The 15,034-nt window shown below is 37.4% G+C and overlaps 1 protein-coding gene across 1 annotated transcript in view; it reads right to left on the bottom strand.

Moving 5' to 3' along the window:
• cpne4 (copine IV) overlaps positions 1 to 7,358 on the bottom strand; it is a 180,546-nt gene extending 173,188 nt beyond the window's left edge. Inside the window, exon 1 of the mRNA XM_031904401.1 lies at positions 7,043 to 7,358. The gene's annotated coding sequence lies outside the window, so the exon portion shown is untranslated. The remainder of the gene's footprint in view (positions 1 to 7,042) is intronic.
• Between the last annotated feature and the right edge of the window lie 7,676 nt (positions 7,359 to 15,034).

A 15,034-nucleotide genomic window follows, 5' to 3' on the forward strand; every position in this document is an offset into this window, starting at 1 on the left:
AGGAATCTGAGCTGTCACATAGGATCTTACAATGTCATGTCCTGAAATGGCTTATTATTGCTTACTGTTTTAAAGCTTCATATTATAGCTGAACATCATTAATGAGAGTAACAGTTGTCTTTTATTAAGACCCATGCTTGTTTCTGTCCTAAAATATTATAAAATTATACATTATAGATTAGTATAAAATTATTGTAATACAATCTTTATATTAAAAATTGGTAAAACAGGTAACAAGCCAATAAATCGGGCCCCTTAATTATTCTCAGATGTACAAATATCATTAGCAGAAAGCTAGAGGCTTCAGCTCAGAAAAGTACCTGTGATATATCATGTTATTATTATATAACAAGGTAATGGTCAATAAGAAGCTTAATGTAAGGTTTAAAGTAACACAGAATCATGGCAAACTATAGCTTTCACCCATTTTACTCTAAAGATATGGGATAAACTAATCAGAAAAGGCCATCAGATTCATTCCAGTGAGGTAAGGAGACTCCTGTACAAGAAAACCTAGACTCCCACCCTACACTACCCACATCTATACCTATAGAAGGAATGAACCCCTCAACCCTTGTTTTGTACAGGTATAGGACCCGTTATCCAGAAAGCTCGGGTCCAACGGTATTCCGACCCAATAGGATTGGTTTGCATCCAATAAGGATTATTTATATCTTAGTTGGGATCAATTTCAAGATACTGTTTTATTATTACAGAGAAAAAGGAAATCAGTTTTAAAATTCTAAATGATTTGATTAAAATGGAGTCTATGGGAGACTGGCTTTCTGTAATTCGGAGCTTTCTGGATAACAGGTATCTGGATAAGGGATCCCATACCTGTACTAATAACAATATGCTATTTCTAGGAAGATTTAAATAGATCAGTTAGCAAACTGCTTACCAAGCCTTGTCTTCTGATTCAGACTGACTGTCAATATGCAGATATACCCTGTATGTTATGTCTATATTTCTTTCTGGTAAAATGTTATACCCCTAGTATTCTTCCTAGGTTCAGTTTTACCACTTAAATGGCAAAGTGGGCACTGTTATCTGTTGGAAGAAACAGACAGGACAGCACCAGTCCATTTAGAACCATGTATGCTATTTTTGGATTCTAAAGATTTTAAATGTCAAGTTTAGGATCGGAGCTACTGGTAAATAGTACATGAAATAATACTGAAAGTATCAGTTCTCTTTTTTAATTGTTAAAAATGTGCAAATCTCCCCTTATATGTGTTTACTGCCATTTTTTACTACTTTGAGATCATTCTTCTATTTAAGAGGAATCCATGTTTGTCAGGAAATAGCTTACCCCCTCTTTGGGTGAACCATTTTCCTGTCTCCAGCAGGATACCCAATCAATAAAAGAAAGATTTTATCATTCTTCTGTTGGAAGAATTGCACAGTTGAACTTACAGTCCTGGGTATTTCCTCTGTTCCCTTCTGTTTTTGGCAGCCTCCTTCAGTGTGTACATATTTGTTCAGGGGTGATTTAATTGGTCACTACTACTTTGTGCATATTTCCCACCTGGAAACTTCTCTTCTGAAAACAGTTAAAAGGCCAATCATCTAATACCCCCATGCTACTATAACTCATAGGGACTCCTTTATCCCAGTAATACCACTGTAACCAACCACAACAACTTTAATAATGTCACCAGTGGACCACTGTGCGCTCTGCTCAGCAGTTTGTTATGTCTTGTTAATAAATTTACCTCCCAATTTGCAAAACAAACAATGAACACAAAGCAGTTTATTTCCTAAAGCATTATTATTGACCCCCAATAAAGCAAATTCAGTTAACAAAGGAATCTGGCTTGAAAAGTAGTGTAAAAACAGCAGTGTAAATAGCACTATGGCACTCAACACTGCACCCTCCCCTGATTCTTTTTAAACTATCATTTCTTTTTACGCCAGAATTTTACACTCAGCTACTCATTGGCATTAAACCATTACACAACTATATATATACACAGGATTTTATACACTGTAAACTTTTCAGTACAGTGCTCCCACCAGGTTCCCACCAGGTTAAGTATGGCTGTTTGTTTTCTTCAAGTGTTTCTCTTCTCCCTAAGCGGATAACTAATTTTTCTATTCAGTTGGTCAACTATATCCCTTTTATCCAATAGGGAACTTTCCAGTTATACCCACAGCAGATAAATCTCACAGTCCCTTAATTTATTCATAAAAAAACACCATTCATGTATAAACTCTGCCTCTTAACAAAGTCTGCCCTTATGGTTCTCTGATTTAATGGTTTGAGTTGGTAAGGCTTGCATTTGCTGCATCCTAGTGAGTTTCAGCTTTTGTGGGTGCATATGGGCATTCAACCCCATTGAATTCCACCACCACATCTTTGGTAAGATATTTAATCGAAGGCATTAAATGATAATTTATAATTGTTGATTATCACTGTTACATTGTTCAGCTTCTGTTTTATACAGTGTTGTAAATTAAAAACTATAACAATAGGACAGTTTTAGGAAAATGGTGCCGATCTGCTGCTCTGCTGCATATTGATAACATAAATTAATGAAATATGAATAACAAAAGCTAGTTATTATAACACATTTAAAAATCTTCCATGTGTTTAAAAGAGCCTCTGATCAACAAGTGTAGCTCCTGGTCCAGGTCTGTCATTAATACACAGCATTATAACAATTTTCATAGCGTAATAATGCCCTCAGAAACCACTAAAATAGCGAAGTGCTGCTAAGTATATTAAGCCTTTTAACATGTAATATATTTCATGGAAGCCAATGGGTATATAATTGAAAGGCAGCAGAACATTTTTTCCAATTAAATTATGTGAAGGGAAATGGTCTTAATGAATGTTTAAACTGGTAATGACAAACCATAAAGCTATCTTATAAAGGCACCTTGCTACATCATAAGGTCCAATAATGCAACCTTCAGTGCTCCAGATTCTGTAACACTACAAGAATTTCTCCTACTGCGTAACTGACGCAGGTATTTTGGAAGTTATATTTTGGCCATTTGGGGAAGGCTGCCTATCCTTGCTATACAGCTAGGATCTTTAACTTGTGGATCTCAGAGGTTGATGGCCACAATAGCATGTAGCAATTGAACAGGAATTAGATGCCACAAATTCAAGGCTACTACCCTGGCTAAAGGCTGTTAATATAAGGAACCTTTTACAACTAGCAGCATCTAAAGCCATTTAGGCAAGACAATTCTAGACTCCATATATGATACTTTATTAGAAGCATTATGCCTAACCCATTATGAATCAAACAACTAAGATGACTTAAATGATATAGTTTTCAATCACTTGAATATACAGTACTATATAATGTTACCCATAAAAGACAATTAACATTCCTGTAAACTCAGAGAATACCAGGTAGAATAAGTTATGTTCATAATAGTCCTTTCACCCATACCTGAGCCTGAAATATTTCATCCAAATGGGTATCATTATCATTTGTAGAGATTGCATAATGACCATTTCCACTTTGTAGGTAGAAATAAATCTCCTTGGCTATACCTCATTTTACTTTCCCATTCCTAACAAGACTGCTGCTATTAACCTACAAACATTTTGGATGACTTATCACATATTTCTATATGTTTAATGTGATTTTTACGTAAGTAGCAAACTATATTCACAAGAAACAGCATTTAAAAAAAAATACCCCAGAAAATATTCGCTAAATGATTGCGTAGAATGGAAACCTTTAGTTTCTTAATAAAACTGAGACTACAGATCTCCTGGTTGATTAAATCCACCATCAAACTGTGATGGGTTAAAGGCAAATAAACTAACAGCTGTGAGACCAGGTAAACAAACTGCTGTGAAACAAATCCATTCATCAATTGCTAGAGCTTGTGATGTACTTTCAAGGACTTGCCTGATATTTTGTTCAGCTTTTTAAAGCATCCTATTTCGTGTGCCATAGAACTAAGGCCTTGTGGCAATAAAATGTTTTAGAAGCATCTAACACAAAATCAGCTTATCTTTTAGTATAGGATACATAAATGAGCCCTTATGTTCCAGACAATATTATATAACTAACATCTATTATTTATGTAAAAGCAAGACTAAAGGGTGCTTTAGTGACACAACAGTTATGCAGCTGTTTGTTAAGACAAGAATCAGATCAAAGAAGGGATAGTTAAGGTTCCTGATTTATTAGTTTAGTTCCAATCAATCATCATTTTTAATAAACTGCTTAGATGTTAGTTTCCAGCTTTAATACACCTAAACTCTAATAAATATATTGTAACAGCCTGCAGAGTAGTCACTGCAGGCTTCTGCAATATATTTATTATTTATTTATGGGTCTCCCAGCCTTTTATCATGGGTTAAAACATGCTGGGTGTTGTGAAGAAACATCTAGTGACCCAAGATTCTAACATGGGACCGTAGAGCCTAAGTTGCAGCTTCCCCTTTGCTTTCTGGGTTTTGATCTCTTCATGATGTGTCTGCCCAATTTACATGCAGCTGCAACATCTGGGTCAACTCTGCATAAGTGTTCTCTACAATATGAGGATAAGGTATGGAAGAACTGGGAAAAGCAAGACCATAGAGACACTCAGGAGAGATCAGGTGGCTTCAACAAAGGCTGCATACATGGGATTATTGAAATCACACAGCAGCTTTATCAGGGGTAAAATACCACTATAATGTCTAGAGTAGATTATAACTACATTAACTGGGGCACTTGATTGGTCTATTTATTACATTTACACATACACCTATATATGTATAAACTGGGAGGGGGTTGTCTTTTATAATTATTTATCCATATGTTTTTTCAACCTTTATTAGGGGGAATTTATGTATACAAAGTTTACAAAAATGAATAATACACAGTGAAAACACTTGGGATAGCTAAGAAGGACATGTTTAAAAATAGCTTGAGCAAATAATATTAAATGTCAGCCATAGTATTTTTTTTTTATATTATATATCCAATTAATGTTGAATAATCAGGGGAAGTGAACTCTAATTGCTTGTGACAGATCCACAGACAGGGAAGCACGGTGGAAAGATTGGCGTCCTGCTTGGCGTGAGAGGCAGCTGACTGCTGGGAGCCGAGACAAGCGTTCAGCACTGAATCACCTGAATCACACTCCAGCCCTCAGCTCACAGATTTCACATTTTCATTACTCCATGTGCGTCTTCTGTTTGTACTTTTTTTCTCACACTAGTTCTCTATTTTTTTTTTTCAAAATGAAGAGGAAGGTGTTAGACAGAATGGCACTATGTTGTCTTGAGTGTTAATTTAGAAAAAAATGCACACAAGGAACAAAAACTGGAAACTATTTAAATATGGGTAATTATGTACCTATGTGGTGCCTGTAAGTGTAAATGGTTGGGACCAGCGTTCTGAATTAGAGTTTTATTAGGAGCTGCAGATGCTGCAAAAAAAAGTCTCAAGGAGTCCAATTTTGGGGCTAGAAATGATTTCTATGTATCCCTATGTTCCGACCACAGAATATCTAAAAGGCACAGTGCTCTAAACTTTCTAGGCAGGGCTACTAATGTGCTACTAAGTCAGGATATTACACATTTATAGCTCCATATATTTAGTTCAGATAAGAAAATCTGCAATCCTTATATGAAGACCTTTTGTGTTTTGTTATGACAGATACATACAAAGAAGCAGTTATAAAGTTGCCTTATTTAAACTGCAGGGTGTCAGGAAACAAGTGTATTACTACAAAGTACAACATCTTGAGTTGTGTCTGTGTCTTAAAGATGATTTAAAATCTAAATCAACTGGAAATGGTATTTAATTACAGCTAGTACCAGTGTGTCATTTGGGATTTTTTCCCATATACAGACATTAGCTAAATGGGAAGTGATTTTACCTTAATAAAAGTAACCTGATTTCAAAGTGCGTGATAAAATGGTTGGCTCCACTGAGCATATAGACATCAAGGTATCCATTAAAATATTAAGCCCTGACAAAAATAAGTAGGCTGTACCAAGAGACCAACATAATAGATCGCATGTAGAAACCCTCAAGCATATTGACTGGCTGTAAGCACTCCCCCCCTTATACAATATATAGACAGCTTTAATTATTAAAAAAGACCAAAAAAAAAAAATCCCTGAGAGCATGTGCTATTGAATTCTGAAAGCTCATATTTCCTCACCTCTTTCTGCAAGAAATCTTCTGGGAAAATACGTTGCAAGTAAATAAGTAACACAAGCAGACCATAAGCTGCTTCTTTATTTTTTTTTTTAATAGGAATACAACTTTATCTGCCCTACAAACAATAGCTACTGGGAATTCAAACCACAGTAAAGGGATAAGGAATATGTGCAAAACTAGACATTTCTAATACAGCTGCACCACTATACCTAGCTGACTCCAATGTTTTATTCATATGATGTACAATAAACATACAATGACAAAATCAACCCGATCTTATAATATAGCTTTTTATTACTAAACAGCAGCCCCAAATTGAAAAAGTAAGAAGTTTATATGCAGCAATAATTTCCTTTAGAATGATCAGCTTCAGGAAGTTTTTACACTTTACACCTAAATGGTAAATGGCAAGATGCCCCACTAGTCAGATGTTTAATTGCTGATTACAGTTAGATACTGGAAATAATTGCTGATTACAGTTAAATAATCTCTGATCTGATCAGATGTGACACAGCATACATTAAATCAAGGATCCAGTATTTCAATAATGAAATAAATAAAGAGAAACATGTAATAACAACAAAATGAAGACTTGGATGCCTTAAACAAAATGTGTTCTATTTTTCTTGTAAGCTTTCTAATGTATGCTATAGTCCCTAGCAATTAACGTATCTGCTTTAATCATAGCTGCAAGAACAGCGAAGTCAGCTGTGCATTTCTCTTTTGGCCATGGAAGGTTATACTAAAGATCACATTACATAAGCTCACCTATGAGGCTACCAGGTCTCTCTGACACCCTCATAGCAGATGAGCAGAAAAAGGGGGGACCCATGGATACTTTCTGACACTTGGCTAAATCAATTGCTTTAGAGCATGAGATAATAAGATAAACAGTATTATTTTGATTGACCTACCTTAGTGCAGAAGTTTGCTGGTGGGGAGACTTTTCAGTGGTCCTGTAAAGTCCTCTCCTGTATGTTCTTTCCCTTGCCAGCAATTACATAAGAAAGGCAATGTGGCAGAGAAAGGAGTTTGACAGTGCCTTAGAAAATCCCATCTCCATTCCCAGTGCTTAGGTAGTAAGAAGGTGCTTGTGGGTGCAAGGTTCTGATAAAAGATCAAATCACATCTGATAGAGCAGAGCCAGAGATGAGAAAGGCATGTAGAGTGGGAGTAGGATGGAAGGAGTCAGAGGGTTTGTGAATAGGAGAGATGACAGCTCCTCTGTATACAATGAGAAAAAAATCCACCTTCCCAAGATCATCACAAGCTCTCGTTTTAGACCCAGCTGCTCCCTATAACACTGTGCCCTGGTGCCCTCTAGTGGTCTTTTTAAAAATAAGCACAGTACAGAAATAAATCAGGAAACTTGTGTGGTTAAAGAAAAAAAATACTGAGAAAGCACATGGGATTATTTATTATGTCTGAAATTGGGCAAGCTGAGTGTGATTTAGGGCTGCTGCCTGGCTCTCAGCAGTTAGCTGCCCCACATACCAACATACCAAGCCGGAAGGGGGTGACCTACACTTTGATCCCATGTCTGTGAGCCCCTTACTAGTACTTTATCAGCAGTAAACAGGAGTGTTCAGCATTGCATGCAGCATGATAGGAATAAAATTTGATCAAATTTGCCCAATATTTACTCATCATTTTAAACATCTTGTTAATGTATCTTTTTAGAACTTTCATTTGTTAATATATTGCCAATTCCAAATCATTAAGTTATACTGGCACCAATATTATAAAGCAAGCACATGTTTACCATTATTAATGTCATCATATTTAGCATACTGACTTTCATCATGCTGGAAAGATAGGCTGTAACTGTGCACACAGCTGAATGCACCCAACAACGCTTATTCTTATTCTATATTATTTTCCACAGTAAATTCTCCGCAGGTCTCCTTATTAGGTACTGTGATGACTGTATTATTTCAAATGCATATAATCATATCTGTACTGCCTGAAGATACTCATATTCTCTAGCTGATAACTGTTCACGAAGCTCTGGTAAAATGAGGGATACATGCTAAACTGCTCAGTCCTCAGTATTGTAATATTATTGTAATATCAGTCCCCCCCTCTTCCCTGCAGTCATTGTCTGCTCTAGTGAATAGTATACAAAGGTTCTGATTTAATATAGGTGCTAAATTGCACCATTTACATGTATGCTCAAAGACCATGTACCAGCACAGTCTAGGGAAGGAGACAGGGATAAAGAGCTACTTAAATTAGAAGTGTTTCGGATACACAAATTGGGTTGTGTGGCCCCTGGGGGCCTTAATGGGCATTTGGTTTTGAATTGCTTCCTAACATGAGAATGGTAATATATTTTCAGCTGGATTAAGATACACTCACTGGACCTGTAATCCTTTTTTTACAGTGTATATGATGTATTAGGAGAATGAGAATGTACAATTACAGTTGTAATAGTATTTTTCTTATTTTACTTTACAGGGTGATTTATGTCCACAGGCTCCAATATTTGTTACTTTGATTTTTGAAATTACACTAGAAAGACATTAAACACAGAAAAGCTAGCACTGGGATATTAGCTATTTTTAACATTCTTTCTATTTTTAACATTCTTTCTAATTGAAAAGATACACCACTATGGACATTTAAGGAAAATGAATCCCCCATGAATGAATACTTAACCAATGGATAGTTTATATCATATTAAGTGACCTATCAAAGTATCTTACCAAACTGGTATTTTTGCACATTAAAGAATTTGTCATTTTTTCATTAAGACTAGCAATGAGTGAATTTTTTCGCCAGGCATTGATTTGCAGTGAATATGCGCATTTCGCCATTGGCAAATTGTTTTGTGTAACTTCCGTGAAAATTCGCTATGGAAAAATTTGTTGTGCGTCAAAAAATTTCATCACATGTCAAATTGGGCGCAGGCGCGACAAAAAAAGGGTGCAGTTTCGTAAAAAAAATTGCGGGCGACAAAAAAATCGAGCAACAAATGCGTTTCCGCTAAATTTTCACCATTTCGCAAATTTTCTTGCCGTTTTGCGAATTTTATGGTGAAGCGAAACGGGACAGACTCGCTCATCACTAATTAAGACCTGTGAGTGCTGAGTCCTCTGTTTACTGTATTTCCAACATATTACCCGGCACACAGGTATTTTACCATTGTGGCGCGTGCCCTTCTATTATGTTATATATATCAGTAAATGTTGCCTTTTTACATCCTTTCCCCTGACCCACCATTTAGTGATGGGCTGAGTGCTCCCTCAGAGATCACATGACCAGAAATAATGCAGCTTTAACTGGGGAAGTGTGGGATCAAAACACACAGCTCTGTCCATTCATTGGCTGATGTGACTTAGCATTTCTGAATGCCTTGGTTTGTGTGTACCGTGAATCGTATGATCCCAGGAGGCGGCCCTTAATTTTTAAAATGGTAATTTCCTATTTAGGAGTACCCAATGGCACATACTACTTAAAAAGTATATTTTTATGAAAATGGTTTATTTACATGAAGCAGGGTTTTACATATGAGCTTGTTTATGCAATATATTTTGATAGAGACCTACATTGTTTGGGGGTATAGATTTATTTAAAGCATGTGATTGTAATACATAAAAGCTATCACTTTACAATGCATTTTAATATGCACAATTGAAAGCACATACGTGCCGATACCTAGTGGTCAAAATAATGCATATGTAGTTAGAAAGCTACTTGTAATTCAATCACTTGATATCAATTTGATGCGTTTTTCTTGCACTATTATACCTATAAAGACACTTTGCATTCATTTGTGTGTTATCCTAAAAGCATCCACCGTTTCGATGTGTGTGTATGTGTGTGTCTGTCTGTCTGTGTGTGTGTATGTGTGTGTCTGTCTGTCTGTGTGTGTGTAAGTGTGTGTCTGTCTGTCTGTGTGTAGAAGTATACGTATAATACAATGAATAATGAATGACTATTCAGTCATATTGTAACACCCTATGAAGTATCTTTAGCTGGAATACATGTCTCTTATCTGTCAATGCTTCTTAGAATAAATGGCAAACTCTAACTGTATAGACATGTTAGAAAGATTATGTTTCATATAGTGCCTTCATTGAGTTGGCCTCTCATCTCAGCTAACACTTGCATAGCTATTTATTCACTAACACACCCCGGTTCATAGCCACACAACTGGACCAGTTGCACACACTGACACACACATTTTGGTTTGCTACGTGTGCCATATGAGCCAGTTGAGAAAATAACTAATAATCTATACATAGATTAATTTATTTATTTACACATCTGTGTAACCATCTATTATATTTTCAAACTTCATTACTACAACTTTGTTACTGCAGCAATCTAAAGCTATTGGGGATTTAAGTCACTTTTACTTTTGTTAGTACATCTAGCTATTTGTCCTTCTACCTTAGCCACAGTATATCAAACCAGTCTCTTAATTTCAGGAACCCTGTATTTTCTTTCTTGCTTAAAAGGCATCCAACCCTTTCTTGAAGCTTTCAAAGCACTTACTTTAAAAACCTATTTGGCTTTTTAAGAGAACACCTCCTGTCTTCTAATCTCAAGGGAACCTCCCATATCTGCTGGAAGTACCTACTGGTTAATAAAGCTTTAGAGAGTTTATTGAACTGTATTTATTTATATACAGTTATTTTATCCACAATAAGCTCTTGTTGTTTTGTGTATACAACTAGCTTGGCCAGTCTTTCCTTATAACGGAGACTATTGATACCCTTTACCAGCTTAGCTTTCCTATTTCAATAACATCAAGCACTAGAGACCAACACTGCATGGCATATTCTAGATGGAGCCTTACTGATCCCTTGTAAAGGGATATAATTACCCTCTTGTGTCAGCTCAGACACTTGCTGGCCCTTCCTGCTGTTGTCTTGTATTGCTTATTACAGCTTTATTAGCATTGCAACTCATTCACCACTGAGCTGCCCAAATTGCCAGTCTGTCAAGATCCTGCTTCAAGGATGCAACATCCTGGCTGAAACCCTATGAGCTTCCATTAAGAACCCTACTCCAAGAAGAGAATGCACCATTAACAACTACCCTCTGTACACATTCCTGCGGCCAGTTTTCTATTTGTACAGCAAATGTTTATGGTGAACTGTATCAAATGTTTTGGCAAAATCCAAATAGATCACACGTACTGCAACACCCCAACATCTTAGTTGTAGCATTTACAGTATACTGTATGCTTTAAAGGAGAAGGAAATTTTGGCATTTTACTGCCAATAGATTTGCCACATTAGTGCCACCTAGAATGCTATATTTGCAGAAAGCTTTACTATACCTGAGTAAAGAGCCCTAGAAGCTCCCTACTTTTGTTTAAGATTAGTGATAAACAAAATATTTCGGTAGGCATGGATTCACAAGGAATTTCCACGTTTGGACATTTTGCACGAAACGGGCACAAAAATTGCAGCAGAAAAATTTGCCACGTGTTAAACTTGTAAACAAAATGATGCATGTCAAAAAAGGGTGCACATCATGTACATTCTGCAATATGTAATACATTTGCAAACATTGTATTTCTACAGTGTTGTTTGTATCAGGCAGTAACTACGCTACAAATGTGTAATTCTGTTTTTTCGTCATAAACTAAAAATGATGCATTTTGTTTTACAAGGCAATTAAATAGAAAGATTAAAAACTGTTGGGGGGTCATTAAGTAAATTCAAATTTTTGCAATGAAAAAGGTCTTTAAATGTAGAAAAATTGCTTACGTTGCACACAATTTTTCCATGAATGACTTTTATTACATTCCCTGGTAAATCTTTATTAGGATCTGAGTAACTGCTGCCATTTCCTTGCTATAAACGTGTAAGGATAGAGAGAATGGAAAGAGGAACAGCAAAGCCGTTTTACTCTACCTACAGTAAATAATGGAAATTGGCTTTAGGACATTATGTGGTAAATGATACCCCTATGGAAGTGAGAGTGCAAGCTAAGACATTAGCTGGTGGCTGACTGAATCAACTGCTTTTTCAATTCAACAAAAAAAAGGGATAAGTATTTTTTATTAACTTTATTCAGAATCACTGTGTTTTCTAACTGTTGGGTTTAAATTTTTTCAAAAGTATTTGCTCTTTTTGGTGCCAATTTACAAAGTTTGGTTAACTATAAGGCTTACAGCAGGTTTGCCAGAGTTACATTCCTTTGTAATTACCCTCAGTTTGAGGGGGTGGGGTTTGATTAGTTGACCTTAACAGACTGTTGAAATAGAACCACTGGGACTCCAGTGGAGCTTGCTCTGGTGGTAGGTGCTCTGTAAGTGATTGCTCTTTAAGTGGGGGCTCTATAAGTGGAGTTATAATCACAGGAGTTACAAACTAAGGGGGTTAAAACAAGGTAAAAAAAAAAAAAAAAAAAAATTTTTTTGTTTATTTAATAGCCTTTTTTCACCAATTTTTGTTTAACTGTTTCTGTAACTGGGAGAATGAGTGGCAGCAACATTGAAGGTATGACACAGTGCACAGCCTGCCGCATGTATGCAGTTGTGGAACAACAGTTCCAAAGTGCATACCTCTGTTGTGGATGTGAGCGAGTTGCCACTTTAGAGGCTCGCGTTAGAGCACTAGAGGAACAAGTTGCAACACTGCGTTCTATTGACAATCTTGAAAGAAGTCTCTTGCTAACTGAACAAGAACTAGCGGGGTCAGATAGTATGGGGGGAGGGGAGCAAGGAAAGGATGATAGGGCAGTAAGCTGGGTGACAGTTAGAAAATCGAGTGTGGGGAAAAGAAAAAGGGAGGCTGCTCCAGGGTTTGCGCATCCCAACAGATTTGCCAGATTGTGTGAAGAAGATGGGAGTGTGAACTCTGGACTGGCGGTTCTTGATGAGGCTGATCTCTCTAACAGCCGGGAGACCAGTTTCTCTAGTAGTGGTGGGGAGGAGAGCAGAGCTAGGCCTAAACAGATGGTGGTTATAGGGGATTCGATCATTAGGAAAGTGGACAGGGTAATCTGTCGAGCGGATCGCTTCAACCGGACAGTTTGCTGTCTTCCTGGTGCCAGGGTTCGGCATGTGGTTGATCGGGTCGACACATTATTGGGAGGGGCTGGGCATGACCCGGCTGTCTTGGTACATATCGGTACTAACGACAAAATGAACGGTAGGTGGGGGACCTTAAAGAGTGAGTTCAGGGATCTAGGCTCTAAAATTAAGCAAAGGTCCTCCAATGTAATTTTTTCGGAAATTTTGCCGGTGCCGCATGCTAGTTTAGGGAGACAGCGGGAGCTTAGGGAGCTAAATGCGTGGCTAAAGTCTTGGTGTAGGAAGGAAGGGTTTGGGTTCCTAGAGCACTGGGCTGACTTTTCTTTGGGGTACAATCTATACAGCCCTGACGGATTGCACCTCAATGGAAGGGGGTCTACTGTGCTAGGGGAGAGAATGGTTAAGAGGCTGGAGGAGTGTTTAAACTAGACAAGGGGGGGGTTGGTAAGCTAGATTCTTATGGGAGAGCTAGTGTAGATGGGGCAGTGGGACCAGTAAAGGGTTGTGGGGGAGGAGTGAGGGGGGCATATAGTTTATCAGATAAGGAGCTTCCATTGTTACAAGGGAAACAGACTAATTTTCACCTTAGCTCTAACTGTCCTTTAGCTAATGTAAGCTGTAGAGGAAGAAGTAGTAATCTCCGCTGCATGCTGGCTAATGCGCGTAGCTTGTCGGGAAAAATAGGGGAGCTGCAGGCTATTGCATGTATTGAAAATTATGACTTAATTGGTATCACTGAGACCTGGTGGGATGAAAAATGCGACTGGGCAGTGAATTTAAATGGGTATACGCTTTTTAGGAGGGACAGAGGGATTAAAAAGGGTGGAGGGGTTTGTCTTTATGTAAAGTCAGATTTAAAGCCATGTAATAAAGACATTACCAATGAAAACGTTGAATCTCTTTGGGTAGAAATTTCAGTAGGGCTGAAGGTCACAAAGAAAATGATCATTGGTGTATGCTATAAACCACCCCGTATAGATGAGGGGGATGAGTCCCAGCTACTTTTGCAAATGGAGGAGGCTTCAAAATTGGGTCAAGTTGTTATTATGGGGGACTTTAATTATCCGGACATTGACTGGAGTAATGGGGTGGCTAAGTCAGAAAAAGCTAGTAGGTTTGTAAATATGCTAAATGACAACTTTTTATTTCAGGTGGTTCAAGAACCTACTCGGAATGAGTCTATTTTGGACCTGGTAATATCTAATAATACTGAACTTATCTCTAACATTTGTGTGGGTGAGCATTTGGGGAACAGTGATCACAACATGGTCTCCTTTGAGATAATGCTACAGAGACAGCTCTATAAGGGAGTAACTAAAACGCTCAATTTTAGACGTGCAGACTTTGCCAGTTTAAGGGCATCTCTGCAATGTGTCAACTGGGAAAGGCTTTTCATGGGGTTAGACACAGAAGGAAAATGGAACATCTTTAAAACATTGCTTTGCAGGTATACACAACAGTATATTCCCCTTGTAAGCAAGGAGAGGCATCGCAAAGCAAAACCCTTATGGCTGAATAAAAGAGTTAAGGTCGAGGTTGGTAATAAAAAACGTGCTTTTAAAGCATTCAAGTTAGCTGGGACAGCGGAAACTTTCATCAGGTACAAGGAAGCAAATAAAGCATGCAAAAAAGCTATCAGGCAAGCTAAAATAGAGATGGAAAGGGATATTGCAGCTAGGAGTAAAAAGAATCCAAAATTATTTTTTAATTATGTGAATAGTAAAAAAATGAAGCAAGAAGGGGTGGGAACTTTATTATCACGGGGAGGTAAGTTGGTTGATGAGAACGGGGAAAAAGCTGAAATTTTGAACTCTTATTTTTCATCTGTCTATACATCTGAGGAGCCAGATAATGAAGGCTTCCCTTTTAATATACCCAGTGCTAGTAATTTAGCTACTGGCGCATGGGTCAC

Source organism: Xenopus tropicalis, chromosome 6 (assembly GCF_000004195.4).
Source record: "Xenopus tropicalis strain Nigerian chromosome 6, UCB_Xtro_10.0, whole genome shotgun sequence".
NCBI lineage: Eukaryota > Metazoa > Chordata > Amphibia > Anura > Pipidae > Xenopus > Xenopus tropicalis.